An 18,335-nucleotide genomic window follows, 5' to 3' on the forward strand; every position below is an offset into this window, starting at 1 on the left:
CAGTTTTATGTTGCTGTGCCCGCTACTCTAGCGGTGATCGGCAACCGCCGTTTTTGAGTACACAATCTCCCAACAAACAAGTTTTAATTTCCTAACACAAGTCTGTTATTATTCGTCATCAGGGACGACGAAGCCACTTCGGGATAGAAGATGGGGGATTCAACTGTTCAAGGATCTAGCGACCCCATTTGATGGATACTAATCTACAGCTAAATTCGGATTTTTTCTTGACCTTGGATCGCTTTGTTTTAGGTTTAGACCAGACCTGACAAGAAATAAATCCGGTGAAATGGTGGTGATGCTGACCATCGACTCACTGATCTTCCATGTTCTCCGGTGCAGTATTTGTAGTTCATGACGAACCGTAATAATCTATCACAATCTTTACACATAAACCAGAAGCACGTAAACATATATCGCTTCGTTTCATTAAGGTGGTGTGCGTTTCATTAAGGTGGTTTGGCCTACCCCGGTGATCACGGACGTGACCAGAGTCTCGTTAGTGGTGAGGCACCGGGTTCACAAAGGACCCTTACTGGTGATAGCCCCCCCCCCCCCTTCCAAGATGCCCCCGGATTTGATCCACTTCATTTAAATGGGTACGATTTTCTCTGGTTCATTTTCATTTGTACCTTCTTTAGCTGAAATAAAAGCCCAAGGACATTGCAGATGCCATTCGTTTTCTGTTTCAAACCGCAATGAAAATTTGACCGCATCGAATAAACCACTAGCGCTCTTCTTTTTACAAAAGGTTAATGAACTCTTTTCAAACCAAAAGCGCTCGGGGTCTTTGCTTGACCTTTTCGGGATTTTACTGAGATGTTGAGGCGCCTGTGAATTAAGAGTAGATTCAGGGGCGTAGCTTTCGCTTCAGCTGAGGGTGCTCAGCCCATGTCCTAAGTTGGGCTTCCCTCCCACCTGTGGGAAGAAAGCGAGTTGAATCTGCTAGGAAGCCTGTCTGTTGGTTATTTTTTAATAGGTTTCCTCATTTTTCCACCATTCAACCCTTACACCTCACTTTGCGAAATAGTTCTCCACTGTCTGGCTGAAGAACAAAATGGTGTCAAAAATTTGTATTGACATGGCCAGCCTATACTTGTTTAGCAGCGCCAAATTCTTAATTTTGAACAGAGTGACAAAAATATCCTTCCAGAGCCGATTAGTAAAAAAGTATCCTTAAGTCACAATCAAGCAGTGACCGGGGCTCCCTGTTCGATCCTGAGACCCTTAAAGGGATACATCATTCATTGGTTCCCGACCCCTCTGGCTCGGGAGGCCCTCTGGCCTGGGCAGCTGGCCCCGAATCGACACAGAGGCCATCATTGACGCAAATAGATGCCTTATCGTCGCAGGGGTTCCATTTTGCCCATTCAGTTGACAGCCCAATTCGGCTATCATGCATGTGGCTGAAATGCGATGGAGGGCCCTCATTCGGTATCGCGACCCCTGAGTAATACAGGACTCTTCCGTCGTCTTATTGTTTAACTTTCATCTTTTGCTTTCATATCCCCTTTCATTGTTAGAGAGTCCAGACCAACACACAAGTTCTCTAATATTCTGGGTACCGCTCCTTTCCCTGTTCAGCAAATGCTTTCCTGGCCCACTCTGGCCCATTGCAGACACAGCACTCCTTGTTAGGGGCTGTTGGCGCCACCGACACAGGGGCCTGTCATTGTTTCCGGGGTCCGATCAAAGCAAATAGGGGTCCCGGTCTTGTCCCTGCTTGAGAAATGGGCCCCAGGGATCAGGCCGATACGGAGCCGACTACCTGGCCCGTTCCCTAGTCTCTGGTCGCAACAGAGGCCCGCGTTGTCCCATTGGCTCCTCGAACGGTGCTAGAGACGTTCTGACTGACATGGGGCTCTAGGGGTCGAAGCTCTTCATAGCGCTTTTCACGCTAGTGTTTATTCCACCGATATCTCATTTGGCACTGCTGCTTTCCATAGGCACCTAACTGTAGATATCCCGAAAAGAGTATAAACAGGGGCCAAAACGCATCATCTGTCGTCAGGCCTACCAAAACAACCAGTAAACTGCATTCTGGAAGGCTATTATTTCCGTCATCATGTGCCAATCTCTCATTTTACATTTGCAAATAATAAAAAGTCGCAAACGTCAAATGACCAGCAGGCTACTCATTTTGAACAACAAGTAGGCTACTACATTATTTAACGATGGAGTGAAAACGCCTGCTGAGTAAAGCGTTGCGGCTATTTCGATGGCCCTGACGACAAATAATGAACCTGCTTTAGCTTTTAAGTTTATTGTGAGGGATTTCAGACTTGTACCAAATTAATTTTTCGTCAAATAATGCTTGCTTGAAAACGGCCAATACGTCAGCCAGCCCCTTGGGTTCTTAGAGCCCTCCGATAAAACCGTGGATTGTTGGTCTCGAGGGGCCCTTCGGGCCAGCTCGTAGGGGCACGTGTTCCCGTGCCAGCTGCCTGTACCCCTGCTGTGACCTGCATATATTAAAAGAACATCACCCGCATGATCTGGCCCTGGGAAAAGATATGGTACCTTTCACAATTCACTACGCCTACGACTGGTGCACATCCATAAAACATCACATCCCTATTTTGTGGCCCACTGCTGACCTCCAACCAAAAGATGGCGCCGCCTCGTGCGTTGCTCATCTTTCTGTACGCACATCTGGCTTCAGGCAGCGCTCCACGGCTCTTGTACAACACATGCTATCAAAAAGCAGCTCAGCTGAGGCAACATGACAGGTAAAGAAGCGAGTGTAATCTGAGGAAAAGCCAGCTTTACCCACGTGAGGTTACAATGCGTTCGCGTGTAGCGTTAGAGATATATTTTTAGATTTGATGATTAATGAATCATTTATAAATCGTGTTCCCGGCATGCTGGAGAATATTCACCAATCACCTTGCCTCATTTGCCATGTTGCCATGGCAACGCCTGTAGCTCGCGGAGTAATACGATGCTTTTGGATTTTGTGAAAAGGATAGTTTGAGCGTCGAATGCAATATTTTCGGGAATGCAGGTCACGGCTACTAATTTGACACTTTTGGGCTGAGCCTCGGCAGCTTTCGGTCAGAGGATGAATTAATTATGTGTGTGTCGACTAGAAAACAGCGCGCACTTACAGAACAGCAAGCCTCATCCACACCTAGGTGAGAGTGGGATGAGTTGTATCATGTTAAGGCGGTATCGGGGTGATTTGTCCCAAATCTTTGCAACAGATGGCAGTCTTGAGTCACTCAGCTGGCGCGCAGAAGCTCCCTCCCTGGACTTCCGGTTGCACACGTGCTTACGTCTTGGGATGAGCGTGACAACACTGTTGTCTTGCATGTCGTTGAAAATTAGCGATAGATGTAAATGTGTGTCTAAGGTCGTACGGCATAACTAGACTTATATGAATGCTATGTTGAGAAGTGGAGCAGTACATGTGTCACATATGCAGCAGAGTTTAACATCAGTTAGCGAAGGATTTCGGATTTTTTTAAGAGTCGGGGGGCACATGTTGCATCAGCTTTGTATGGAGTATCATTGATGCAATGCATTTATCAAATGACATTGACTGATTTACTACCAATTCGTTTGATGGTCGACTGTCATGATTGGCATGGCCTATTGTCATCCAGACAGCATGTCGACATTTACATTACCCATGCGTATCCATAATTCCTATCTGCGAAACCAAAACCGAGGTGGCAAGCATAAGACAAACTCTGACTGCTTAAAAGAGCAAACATTATCATGTCGCAGTCACGACGAGTTACAAAATAGCACAGCCGAGTATGTTTGGTCTGCACGCATGCTGTAACGCATTCAGGTGCTTGCGATATAAACATTTTTGTATGGCGGGGAAAAACACAAACACAACTTCCCTTGCAATGCGATGCAACTTAGTCAAAGGCGAGACACGTTGTCTCATTTAAAAGGGATTTATTCAAAACGATTTACCAAAAATAAGACCTGCTTTCCAAAACTTTACCGCTTACATGAAGCATAGGGTTATCGCTGCTTGCAGATGTAATACTGTTAGTCCTATCCTCAGTAGCTGTAGCAGAATGGAGCTCAGGTGCATGATAACAACTTTGGACATGATAACGAACCTTCTTTCGGCGTATAATAACGACCTTGAATTCGTGCGATCTGAGGGTGCAATAATGTTATTGTATTATGCTTACGTTTATCCAATTGCAGCATTCCGTACCTTCCCAAAGGTCACAAAATGCACTTTTACTTATATGTTTGGCTAGTTGTAATAATGGCCGGGTTTAGTTATCGTGGTAACCTACAGAGGCTGCTATAACACCATTAGTTAGTCGCCTTTGTTAACTTGGTTAGTTTTGCTAGCAACCCCGATTGGATGGGTCAGTCTCCCTTGGTTGGCGGCACTAGCTTCCGTGGTTAATCATATTAGTGCCCATTGTTGGTACCTTAGTGATGGGCTTAGTTTTAACCATGGTTCCCTTAGTTCTCGTGGTTGGTACCCTAGTTTGCAAGTTTGGATAAATCAAAAACTCAGACGTATTTGGTCATTTTAGTAAAAACAACTCAGCATGTGCTCATGGTGTAATTTTCGTGCAACTGTAGAACAGTAAACGCTTGGAAGTATTAAGCTCTCTTTTTTGACGCAGTGTGTAAGCGATTTGTGAGTCCATGAATGCTGGCACCAAAAGAACTTATGACCAAGGTAGCAAAATAACCATCAACTGACATAACCAAAAGTTGGAATGCTCAAAATGTGCTTTTGACGATTTCCGGACAAAAGTTGTCCTATGACATAAGGCTACAATTTCTAAAAATAAGAATATTACGGGTGTAATGAAGTCTTACGTTATCGTTAGCATTTCAGTGTTGCAGCCCCCTAAAGCTGCGTTAAGCATGCATGTGCTTTCCAGTGGCCACGTGCGCGTCTTTAATTTAAGAGCTAATGCAATAATTGCCCGTGTGAAAGCTTTGCAGGGCTTCGAAATACATCCACCAGTGTGAGTACTTAGCACCGAGACCAGTAAAAAACTTTTGTTTTTATATATATAGGTGGTGGAAGTGGACACGTATATCATTTCACACGTCTCGAAGCCATTGGTCATTGGGCGGCCGGTCCTGACCTCGTTTCCGGGGCCCGTCGCCTTAGTTCCTGATTGAAGTAATGAATCCGACACAGCGATGTCATGCGGTGGCGGGATAAGAATGTTGGTCATTTCTCTGCAAGAATCTCCTTAACTTGAGCTCAGCCTGACGACCGCCGCATGGCTCCAGAACTTCACATAAGCAAAGCGAAGGCTCAGGCCACTAAATTCATAACGTCCCCAGTCACCTTGCCGTGCAGATAAAAATATACGCCAGGAAGCCTGCTCATACAATGCCATACCCAACTGGCTACCACATGACGTCCATAATCGCTTATCATGGGCTCGCCCCTGGCCGCCAGCCAATTCTGCACAGCAGCAAACTGGTTCGGTTGTCCCTTGTCTCTACAGATTAAAACGGCCACAACTCCCGAGAGGTCTTCGGCCCCCGACGTGTTATGTGAAATGGGGAATTATGCTCGGAAAGTTTACTATGCAGATGACCTTCGCATATCAGAGGAGCATTATGGGAGCGTGGCTGTCAAAATTGCAGTGTCGTTCGACCATTTAGCTTTTCAGGAATACCATACACAGGTCAGCCAATCAAACCCTGCATTTTACAGCATTCTGAGTTGTTTTCCTGCATTGTGTTCTGTTTTCCGCATGGTGGTTATTTCCCCAAGACAAAGAACCACTGAACAGTAATACCGGCGCAGAAACAGCGCCGCCCTTACGCGGTCATGTGACACCTCGAGCAGCAGGTGGCGCTCCGCTAGTGGCGTCATCTATGTCGGACCGCAGTGAGCGCTTCGGGTAGCAGACATAAGAGGTCTCTGGTGTAGAGGTAAGCCGCACAACTCGCTTGGGACTGGCGGCCGTGATAGAAATTTGTACGATGTGTAAACCCGCAATGGGAACAGAGGTAAAATGCTGGCAGTGCATTCACATGCGTATCTCCATGCCCCACAAGACCATGAATCACACCAAAACTTTGCATTTATGCGGTTTCCACAGAAAATGGAACAAACGTCATGTTTGTCTTTGATCCGCACGTTAGACAACACAAGGAATCCATCATTGAAAAAAAGCTTTAATAAGGCTATCATGCATGGCCTGGGCCGCGACCAGTCTTCAGTTGTTATAGTTGCTGATATAAGTATAAGTTGTCATGCTATTGTTACATCTTGATGTCTAATGAGTCATCTAATTAATGCATTTGCATTCATAGCCAAGTGTGTGTGCATGAGTATCAGATATTGAAGTTACGAAGTTTACTGGGGGTGGAAGGGTTCAAAATCGCACAGAAGGTCTGTGAGCTCGAAAAGCTCCTTCGAATTTTGCTTACTGTTATTCTACCCATTCTTTTAAAATTTTCCGTATTTTCCTTGCCAGTGCAGTGACACAGACACCCGACAGTTTCGAGAGGGATCCTCGGCGGTCTGATATGAAGACTGCTCAAGAAAAACGCTCCCTGGCCTACAAGGCAACAGCGTTAATTCAGATAAAGCGAGCAGCGAACAAGACGAGCGAATGAATGGGCTCATACAGGCGAAACAAAAACGGTGACGTCTTGTTTGCTTGTTTGTTTGCATGAAGCTCGCAAATTTGTCAAAGCCGATTAATACCGAACATGATATTTATGGAGTTCTGCTATGTGAAAACTAACGAAAATGAATTGTTTATGCTTGCTATCTTAAAGCAAAAATAAAAATTTAACGGAATGATTAGACATTATTAGACAGGGGCCTCATCTGGTGCCACATTATTGAGTCTGTCATGCACAGACCCCAGAATAAACCGGGGCAAAACTCACAGAATTTCGTCAGGCGTATCAAAATGGCCAGATACATTTTCTGTGTACCTGGAGTGAGAGCATGCATCATGGAAAACGCAATTTTTTCAAAAGGCTCGAGCGTGATTTTCGTGTGAGCAGATCAAACCAAAGTTTTGTCCATATGCTGTGCTTCTGACTGTAAGTTAAAAGTGAACTGATTGTCTTGAAAATGATCATCGAACTGATAGAGATGTAAACTAGGTAGACTTTCGTAATATTTCGTACCGACACACTGAAAACGACACATGCACCATACGAAGCTTTGAACAAATGACCAAGAAGGTCATAAATGCCGAATTTGATGTTTTGTTTATCCAGCAATGCAAAAATGAAAGCCTGCTCTTGAAATACGTCGACAAATATGAATCTATATATATTCATGTATTCTGAATATATATATATAAATATATATATATATATATATATATATATATATATATATATATATATATATATATATGTATATACACATAGATAGATAGATAGAGAGAGAGAGAGAGAGAGAGAAAGAGAGAGAGAGAGAGAGAGAGAGAGAGAGAGAGAGAGAGAGAGAGAGAGAGAGAGAGAGAGAGAGAGAGAGAGAAGAGAGAGAGAGAGAGAGAGAAGAGCGGGAGAGAGAGAGAGAGAGAGAGAGAGAGAGAGAGAGAGAAGAGAGAGAGAGAGAGAGAGAGAGAAGAGAGAGAGAAGGAGAAGAATCAAGAGAGCGCGAAAGAGGAGAGCTCTCGCGAGAGAGAGAGAGAGAGCTCTCTCCTCGCGAGAGGGGGGAAGAGAGAAGAAGCGAGGAGCGAGAAGATAGAGAGAGAGAGAGCGCGAGCGAGCGAAGAAAGAGAGAGAGAGATAGAAAGAGAGAGAATCGCGAGATCGAGAGAAGAGTGCAGACGGACAGAGACAGAGACAACTAAGAGACAGCCGGAGAGTGCAGAAGTGCGGAAGCGAGATAGTGTCTGGGGTTTCCTGTCCACTCATTTGTCGTCAGTCGAGTTTTACATCACACCCAGGAAGCTCGGCTATATGGCGACGCCTGCCAATCACCCTGGCAGGAAGGACGGGAACTGTGGGGAATCGAACCCCGTACCTTTGGCTTCCCTTAACCACTGTTGTATGCTTATTCTGTTTCCTGTTGTGCGTTCGACCACCTGATCATATCAAGGGACAGCATGATAATAAGAGTTGTCTATTGAGACGCTATAACATCGGTGCGCGATGCATAATAAGTCACGTTGCATTGTTGAAAACTTCTCTTATATCATTTCAATGGAAGATGATGAAATGCACCTGACGAGAAATTCATTTTGGCCCGATCTATCTTCGTTCACAGCAGGCATCTCCAGCGGCCAGGACGCCTCGGCAGTACGGGAAGCCCCTTTCCCAAGCGGATACCGCTGTATCCTGAACCTAGACAGTGCGCTGCGGAAGCGTGCCATTGTTGTGAAACTCCCCGGCCGCCCGATGGTTCGGCGAATGGTTCGGACTAATCGAGCCGGCCAACGCCGGCGAAGGTCTCCGTCGAAACAATGCCCCGCGACCTGGCTGTAGGACTGCCGCGCCCATTATAAGCCCATCATCATTGGGTGACGGCCGGCCGCCGCCGGCCAGGTGGGAGGTCGGGCGGAGGCGGTGGGAGCCGCCGCCGCCGCCGCCGCCGCCGCCGAGCCGCCGAGCCGCAGTTGGGAGCAGGCCGCACGTGCGGCACCAAGCGCTGCCAGCGCCGGGAGGCGCAGGCAGCGTGCCGATCCGTACGGGTCACGACGGGCTGGTCCGGCGCCGGATTGAGCAGTGCCGAGCAGCGCTGCCATCGTCACGGCAACACGTGACCGGGCAGCCCTGGCAAGCCCAGGTCAGAGCGGCGCTCGCGTGGTCGGAGCAAGTCACCACTAAAGCTTCCGGAAAGCTGCTGCGCAACGGACCGAGCCGCTGTGTGCAGGTGGGTGATGGCAACGTCGCTGACGCTCGTGGTTTAAATTATAATTGAACCGAACACTCAAGTTAGAATTGGTGCCTTTTTTGCGTCATGGTTTTGAAGTGTACTTATGTATTTATTGTGCACCGCTGTGGATTACAGTAAAACTGGTTGTTGCCACCACAGTGTCATGCATGTTGCTGAGGCGTTGTCACGATGAAAATGAGCTTTATCAATCGCAAGAGGAAGACAATGCACGGACGAAACGATTCCGTAAAATATATGCAACGATCACACCCATTTCACGACACGAGTATATAAATAAGACGCACACGGGGACCTGACGACCCCAGGTTAATAAATATTCAAACAAGAAAGCGTCTCCCCCAGGCGCCTCTTGAGGTCACCGGAACTGCCGGCGGAACTGGTCACCGGAACTGCCGGTCCGCCACACGTGACAGGAGGGACCGTTCCGAGAACGAACGGAACGGACGGGCGCAGTTCGCCGCGTGACATCCAGTCTTTTCCGGCGTGTGTTCAGGGACGAGTCAGCGAACCGGCGGATATTGCGCTCAGACACGTGGGAGCGGTGGTCTCAGGTTGCCTAGGACGCCCCTTCGGTGGACCAGTCTGCGGACAACCACGCTGCCTCCTTGGTGAATGCCTGCGACGCACGGTATCCATTTGGACTGCCAGCCTGCTTTGGTGATGTCATCGATCTTGACGGTTTTTTTGCCACAAATGGTGTTGCACAACTGGGGTTTTGTCGATCAAGGAGCATATTGATGGAGTCTAACCGGCAAACAACAGGCTATATGGGAAAATGCCAGAGCTTAGGCAATGTTCTTGCTGCGGACAGAAGGACGCTGCTGAGCTTTTTATGATGGTAAGGCTTCCGTAGCAGTACTGCACAACTTATCGTGTCTGTGTTGTTTTCATTCCAGGATTTTGATAGAGTATCGACCTCTAAATTTGCATGTGATAAGCTTGTTTCAAGGGAGCGTTACTTAAAATTGATAACGAGGTTTGAGGCTTTTGACGACGGTGGGCGTGTGACTGGTACGGGCGGTGTTTTTGATACAGGTTGCAACACTATGCAACAACTGTTTACCGGACTCACCCGGACAGCGACGCGTCTGTTTTGTCGGCGCCTGCGTTCAATCCTTGAATACCTACACACATACCCGAGGCACACCTGCACACCGTTGAAAGGGCAATCAGGTGTTGATTGGAGTCGTGAGTGTAGCCAGGCCCCTGAGATTGTCGATGTAAGCTGAAATTTTAGGAGACAACCTGACTTGAAAATAGTACATTAAATGGCAAATGTGGAAAGTTTGCCTTATACCGGAATAATTGGAGGGGAACGCGTCCAAATTGGGGAAAACGTTTCCATGCGCCCTCCCTCGAGTACCTGCACCCTTGGTGTGAAGCACATGCCGTCATGCAAGTTGGTGTTTTTTTTATTTATTATACTCCTCATGTCATGTATCTCAGCGCCTACTATACACAAGAAGTCAAAACTATACTTGCTACACGTTAACCCGCAACCGCTTAGGAGAAATGCAAGTCACCTCTTTTGGGAAATAAATTCCAAGCCGTGACACGTAGATCTACCAAAATTTAAGAAACCAACAATTCGTCGGTTTGACGCATTCTGGAGCAACGGAATTGCGATGTTTGATCAGCTCTTTGAGTTTTTACTATTTGTGAGCACTGGCACGGCGGTTTTTGCCTCTACGTTTAGTAAATCCGAGTCAATTAAGCTATAATATGTGCCTTCTTGACTGGATCAACCGTTTGCCAGCCAGGGTCACTCACCCCATGTGAAACCACACGCGATTATTACTAAAGGTGAAGGTGGTAAGTGTGTGAGGTAAGTGTATGGTAAACGTACACGTTTCAGCCAGGGTAATTTATTACGCCTACTTTCGGTAAATAGGACGATATAAATGACACATTTTCAAAGCGAGTGTTGATACGTATAACATGCGAACCGGATAGTAGGGCAATCAGATCATGTGAGATGGCCTGACCTTACGTAGCCTCGACTCCTGACGTCCGTTAACATGATGCAAAAATTGTAAAGCGATAAATGCGGTCTTCCGTTTGGTACCGATTGCATAACTATGTGGCCAATGTCATATTAGCTCTGCAACTAGAATTAAAATGTCCTGAAGTCTTTCAAAGATTTTGGTAGCTTTCGGGGGCATTTGCGCGGTCTTTGACGTGACCCACCACGTGAGAAATGCCTAACCGATGGTACTGCGTGCCCCTAACCAAAGCTATCCAGCCTGGTCCGAGTTCGTGCTATCCGACATGAAGGGGCCGTCCACAAATCTTGTTGCACATTTTTGGCCATTTTTCGCATATATACATCCCTGGTTACGCTCTGGTCACGCTGGGTGAACACGTTCTTCCCTAGTTATGCTTGGATTAAGCGTAACGTCCCACGCCCCACAAAAATACGATCGCTTGGCCCCAAATTGAGCTGGAGATGCCAAACAAACAACGGACGAGAGTTTTAATTTGCTTTAAAAGGCTTGAGGATTATTTTTTAACCGTACCTGATTGTACTGTGGCGATGCCCAACATCTCCTCCTCCCTCCCTGGTCACACTTCCGTCAGGCTCCATAAAAAGCATTCTCCCCTCCATGCGTAACGTTATTTATGAACGACCCCTTAGACCAAACATATCAAGTGGGCGGAGGGGGAAGTGCCAAGTTTTGATCTCCAAGATTCGGATGAGAATACAGCAATGAAAATGGCGCAAAGGTAGGCGTATCTACGTTAATGCAGAAACCAAATATCGTTCTCAAAGCGAAAATTTAGCCGATTCCATCACTCGACAGCCTATTGCATTGTTCTGTGTAGTTGAGGGCAGCGGACTAGCTGTCACATGAATTGGTTGGTAGGTGTTCACACACCAGTACACAGGTGTCAGCAAAATATATGACATATGTTGGCTTGAAAACCGTGCCAGATGTGTTCTGTTGCAAAGGATATTGGCACCAAGGGTACTGAATTTGCTAAGAATGGTTTCACAAATTTTACTTGCGGTCTGATCTCGCTGCCCCGTTCATTGGTCAAATAGCAGCTTCGTTATTTTACCAGGTGTGATAAAGGCGGCCTGCTCCTCGGTGATTGACGGGGGTTTGAGAGTTAAGATGTGCCTTAACTCCGGGCGCAAAGGGGAAAGAAGACATATTGCGCGCATCTCAAGACAACTTTTTTAGGTTTTGCTATGGTAATGCTGTGTTAAAACGATGTCGCCAAAGGCCTTGATATGAAGCATGTTGGAGCGTGAAATACGTGTGCAATAAAGAAACATAAGATCCAAAATAATGATAAACCAAGGCATGAAATACGCTAAATGCAACACAGCTACAGAAATAAAGGAGGTACAAAAACTTAAACGTTTGTAGTTGTAATAAAGTGATAGGGGTTGTTATTTCTATCGCAATTCACTGCTAAAACTGACATGTCAGTCAGTTCTTTTGCCAAGGCTGCGCAGTAGCTCTTAGCTCCACCGAAATGTACCGGACGTGTCAACTTAGTAAATATTTCCAACACTTCCAAGAACCAGGACAAAGTATCACGAGCTAATAACGTTGCCTTTCCTGAAGTTTTCCTCAGTGGCTTCCCAATTCCGTCTCCAGACCAGATGCTGCCCGGAAAAGTGAGCCCATGAAGTGGCACTGTGGGTAACTGACAAGATGATCGACGGCTTGGGGGACAATCCATGGAACAGCGTGAACAGTCAGCATTTCTGATTTAAAGCAATCAATAAATTGTGTGCTGGTGTTCCGCAGACGTGACAGTTAAGGTCAGCAAGAGGAGAACACAGTCCACTAAATTGAAGAGAACAACCGAAATTATTTATGCTAACGGCGATGCATAGTACGCTGTAACCCATGTTCAATGTACGTGTTCGTGATTTTCAATCCGTATAAGAGCGTATTTCGTGTGGGTGTGTACGCGAAATTGCAGCAGCTTTTAAGCGTTAAAATAGTGTGTTTTTTTAGAAATTCAAGATCGCTGGTAGGGTTGCCAAACAAGAAATAGCTATTCGTACATGGAGTTGATTTATATTCATCCGTGCATCTTGCTTAGAAATCACGGGTTACGGATGGTTTGTTGCGCAAAAAACCTTGCAAGTCCTACTAAAGCGTTATGGAAAAATGCAAGTCGCGTTTTACTGGAGAAGGCAGCAGAAAGTCGTATACTTGGCCATTCCATAAAAAGCTAAAGTTTATGTTATCCATTGCGCTGGCACGGCAAGGAGCATTTACAAACAGCGGCTGGAGAATCGACGCTACGGTATCTCATCACAGCATGGGCTGGGCCGGATTTGCATTTGTGTGACATTACGGCGAGCGGTGATATTTGTTGTGCCTGCGGTTCGTGATATACTCATATTTGCCTGTGGGTACCTTTGACTAACAGCCGAGGGCCCCGGCACTGTGCGTGCGACCTTCGGAACCTCTGAGCCTTCCAATCAGACCCTTGATCATCGGTCCCGAAAGGCCCTTTGGGCGATCGGAGCCTGCTTCCCGTCTCCCATCCCCCCGCCTGCGCCCTGCTTTACGTACATTTATTTTGTGACGAGAGCAGCATCTTAGGTTGATATGATATGACTTGGTGCTATAGCCAACTTTGCGCGAAATTATCACATGAGCATTTTTACGTGCTGCCAAAACCTACCAAAAGTAGCCTACACAGCTCCACAATGCCAGTCAGGTAGCCCGCGCTAAAGCACTGCTGTTGGTCGGTGAGGACGGTGCGCTCCCCAGCTTCCCAACTCCAGGGAGGCCGCCCGTGCTGAAACACTGCTGTTGGTTGGTGATGACGGTGCGCTCCGCAGCTTCACAGCTCCAGGGAGGCCGCCCGTGCTGAAGCGCTCCTGTCGGTGTGCGATGGCGGTGCGCTCCGCATAATTATGACTCTGTTTTCGGTTGGACACAGTTCTACTTTGTCCCCAAAGTCAACACGGATGGTGGCAAGGGCCAGCGGACTGCCAGCTGCCGCAGGGTGAGCGCGCTCGCCTCGGCCGTTTCCCACGCTCCTCCTCCGTCTAGACACCCACGACAGATGCTGGAGCTGGGTCGGTGGGGACTGATCCAGGGTGTAGAGCGTACGTCCCGGCCGTTTTCGTCGCCCCTCCCTTCTTCTGGACATCCACTACAGCTGCGGGAGCTGGTTCCCGAAGACACCTAGCTCGGCGAAGTCCAGTGCCTCATCTCGGCGGATGAGCCGCACGTAGCGGCCGGTCAGCGGCATGGAGCAGCGCAGCAGCCGGGCAAACCCCGCCCCCACGAACGGCCGCTCCAGCAGCACGCAGCGCGCCGAGTGCCGGTCATCGAACACCTCCGGCTGACTCCCAACGCGGATCTCCGTGTTGCGGTTGCGGTTCTTGACCCTGGCAGCAGGTTATGCTGGCTACGTACAGCACGCTGGTCACCTGGACGGTGCCACCCAGGTCGACGGTCCAGGTGTACACCGGCAGGTCACCGTTCGATTCTTGGACGAAGGTCAGTGGGTCGCCGTCGTTGCCATGGCTGGGCGGCATATTCGTCTCACGGAGATTCATCCAGCTCACTTTTGACATGGCCAGATTGTCGCCGACAAACTGGCAGAGGGCTAGCATGTGGGGATGGGACCAAGAGCTGGCAGAAGAGCACCATACGTCGGCGACGTATGCACCTCTCAAGACAGCTGCGCAGTTCTCACTTCTTCCGCCGTTTGGCTCTGACTTTCCCCATGGAACTTGATTCGCCACCGACGTGCCGTCGCTACCGACGAAACGGCCTTCGTCCATCTCGTCGTCGAGGCCGATGAAAAAGTTTCCATCCGACTCGTTGAGCGCAGCGGCCACCTCCTGCACGGCCAACGGCAGCGGTAGCGGCGCGACAATAGCGCCGTCAGCGTAGCAGGTCGGCGGCGCCTCCACGGCCGTGGTGACGCGGCGCATCGCCAGGTGCTCGTCCCCTACCGGCCGGTAAGAGGACGGCGGCGTGCCGTCCGGCCGAGAGAAGCGCCAAACGAAGGACCGCGCGGCGAGTCCCGAGCCCGCGTCGCTGGTGACGCCTTCGGAGTGGAGCGTGCAGCGCTGGTCCGCTGCCGCGTAGTCGAAGGCCACGCAGGAGAGGTCGACGGTGCAGGCGCTGATGCAGACCTCCTCGGACTCCGCCGGTGCCTCAGAGAGGACGCCAGATGTCAGTCGGCCGGTGCCCACGGCGACGAAGCTGCCCGTTTTGCGGCAGCGGCCGTCGTCTGTTGCCTCCAGCGGCGGTCGGCAAGTGCAGACACCGTCCTGGCAGCCGGCGCCGGCCACCAGCAGCGAGCAGTCGGCCTCTATCGTGCACGGCTCGCCGAGCCGGCGGACGCCGGTGCGTGCGTGCCAGCGCCAGACGTCTGTGGTCGCCTGCATCCTCTCCGGCGTCGGCAGCTCGGCGACCGGTCGACAGACCGCCAGGACGTCGCTGAAGCCATAGCCGCGGCAGTCCGGGTCGGAGAGACAGACGGCACGGCAGTGGCACTCGCTGACGCCAGCCAGCTCGGACCTGGTTCCCGGCGGCATCACGCTGCGTTCCTCCGGAAGCGCATCGAAGGCGAACGCTCGGACAGAAGAGGACACTTGGTGGTGTGTGGGCCCGGCCTTCGCAGCCGTCCCAGCCGGCCAGAGAAGGACGAAGAGGAGCCAGAGCGCCATCACGTCGCCCAGTCACACTTGAACTGCCCGTCCCAACTTCTTAAGGCTGCATATCGACCCGACAATGCAGTGTACATCTGTGGCCATAGTTACCCAACAGCCAAAAAGCCATCGCTTATGAGTAGCGCTGCGCTGTTTGCAGGTTTGGCTTGCACGGACGCGTTAAATAATGCATTAGAATATTAATGACAAGGCCGTCGGAGCTCGACAGCAAAACACTCATAACAGCGATAAGAATGGCGTTTGATCGCACGAACTACTGAAACTGACGCTCAAGTGCTGAGTGGCAAAAACACACACTCTTGCAAGTGCTCATGCCAAAAATGTGACAGAACAATTTGACGCGCTTGACGTGGCTTGACCTTTATGACATGGCCCCTCACCTTGAGATGCTATAATTTTGGACATCACTGACGTCAACGCCGAGTACATTTATGAAACAAACAAGTGAGATGGCCCAACTGTCAATATGTCAACTGTGTTGTCGATTTGACGACTTTTTTGACGAGAGAGAAATTTAATCTGATCGATGCCGTCTTCCCGAATTTTGGGGTAGGTCACGACCCACCCGGAAACAAATGTTGCAAAACTGGCAGAAAGTGATGCGATGCCCTGAAGCCAGGTATAAATTTCAGAAAATTGGGGAAGAGATATGTCAGGCTTCCCTTCCCGGTCGAGAACTGAAAGAAGTATATAACAATTATCGCCTGATTTCACACATGTTTCGCCCTGTTTGATTTTTTTCGTCGACGACGATATTGCACATATTGACCCATGAAGGGTGCAGCAAGATGTGCCGACATATAGGTCTTTTCTGACAGCTCGACCTTCATACACGCTGTTTCTTAAACATACATACACAAAGAGGGTCGCCCCGCTAGAAGCTATCTGATGCTGCCGTTCCCGTGGCCGAGACTCACAACGGTGTCGGACAAGCGTGAATATACGTCGTGGATCGTCACAAAGAATGGGCCTGTCACATGTGCATAGTCTGCGTTCATCCGTGCAGCCTGCTGCGCTCCGCGTATGGCTGATGAAATGTCCACGCAAATATGTTCCCAAATTCTCTAATGCAGCGTATTCTCGAAAATTTGTGATTTAGATGCTACTGAAATTCGTGATCACGCGGGCTTGATGACAATATGACCTCTGATGGCCTTGGCAGACACTGTATTCCAACATCCGCTCGTCCGTCCCGTCCGTCCCGATAGTTCACGTGGTTCGAGCGTTCGGTTCCTATTCGCCTGCTCGTGGTGAGGCGGGTTCGAGCGACTCTAGGATCTCGCTACTTGCCCCTGACTAGGAGATGGTCTGCGACCGCCGCCAGCGACAGCGCTAAACGTTAGGTGACGTTAAATGGCATGATGGACGCTGCCCACTATGGCAGGATGTTGACCTTTCACAAAATTATGTTTTTCATCCGAAAGTTTTCCATCGGATGGTGGGCTTTGGTCTAACACAACAAGCACTGCTCGACTTAGCGCTGATTCCACAAATTCAATGAACCAAAAGACTCGGACGAAATCTTAAAACGCTAGATCTGGTCCAACCGTTCAGGTTCGTGTGCGCGCTACCCGATCCCGGAAAAAACGAAAACACGCTGTTGTTTGACGTCGTCTCTATGTTTCGTTACTTGTCACATACCTAACTTGTTTGCTTATTTTTTACCAGGGATAAAGCTTCGAAAAATAAGCTGAGAATGAGGGCTGAGCGGGAAAATGGCCAAGCCCACCCAGAAAGTGACTAAAACTAATACAAAAAAGGTTTTACTCTGGATTTGAAATACTTTGCCCTTAAAATGGGGGAGCAGCTCCAGCCCCCAACAGGATAGGAAATTGCACGCCTGCGTTTAACACTCTCAAAGCCCAGACTGAAGACTGATGCATGGACCTCATTTAATGTTCAAAGATCATTTCAGAGCAAAAGTAATAAGTTCTACCAAATTTGAAACAATGAGCCACTTGATATCAATTTTTTCAATTCATCTAGCTTTTAGATACTAAGCTTTTTAGACTCAGCTTTTAGCTTTTAGCATCTAGCTTCCAGTGAGTTCTTGTTGAACGTTTATGACCATTTTGTGTGTTTGTATGCGTGTTTTTTCTCAAAGTCATCCATGCAACAAAAAGCTTGCGTCGATGAAAGCTTTTGCAATTAAGGAAGGAGTCTAAATACATCTATGGTCATTTTTTCTAATAAACGTCCATATCAAACGCCCATAAACACCCATAGGGCCCGCATCAAATGTTCGGAGAGTTGGAGGTGGGAAGCAGCTGGCTGTCAAGTGGAAGTGGAAGATTGGCGCCCTTCTTCCTGGCGCCCTAGTTCCCGCGCCCTTTGCCATGGCTTTTCGAGATTAATGCCAGACAGTCGGTACGTGCTTACAACGCGGCGAGAAGAAATCGACGCATTGTGAGGACGTGTTTAAAGGTGCATAAAAGTAATAACCGTGTCGAACATCTCCAAGCTATTCGTTAGAGTTCTTCACGGTCAAAATTATCGTAGCCAAGCCCAAGCTGATATCCAAAATGTTGTTAATGATCCCGAGCCCCATCTCCCAAAAGTTCGATATTGCCGACGGTTATTTTGCACAGAAGTGTCCGCTTTTTCTCTTTTAAATATTATTTGGATGTTAGACCTCTACCCAAACCAACACGTTAAAAATGCTTCAGATCAGTGTTTGAGGATAACCCCGATCCGCTGAAGGCTTTTGAGGTCCTCTCAGACGCCTCACTGCTTTTAAGGTCCTCTCAGACGACCCACTGCTTAGAAATTATTGCGGGGAGAGTCAAACATGCGACATTTTAAGCTGACGTACAATGAACCGGCATTCCCTACCTTGCGCCTCGTTGG

General features: G+C 48.6%; 1 protein-coding gene across 2 annotated transcripts in view; it reads left to right on the top strand.

The window, feature by feature from the left end:
* The first annotated feature begins 8,555 nt into the window (after window positions 1-8,555).
* The window catches only part of LOC119097144 (uncharacterized), a 35,939-nt gene continuing 26,159 nt past the window's right edge, over window positions 8,556-18,335 (top strand). Inside the window, exons 1-2 of one of the 2 annotated variants that reach the window (XM_037220204.1) lie at window positions 8,556-8,800; window positions 9,167-9,432. The gene's annotated coding sequence lies outside the window, so the exon portion shown is untranslated. The remainder of the gene's footprint in view (window positions 8,801-9,166; window positions 9,433-18,335) is intronic. The other variant, XM_037220203.1, reaches the window with a different exon arrangement.

Source organism: Pollicipes pollicipes, unplaced genomic scaffold (genome assembly GCF_011947565.3).
Source record: "Pollicipes pollicipes isolate AB1234 unplaced genomic scaffold, Ppol_2.1 Scaffold_4295;HRSCAF=5057_pilon_pilon_pilon, whole genome shotgun sequence".
Classification (NCBI taxonomy): Eukaryota; Metazoa; Arthropoda; class Thecostraca; order Pollicipedomorpha; family Pollicipedidae; genus Pollicipes; species Pollicipes pollicipes.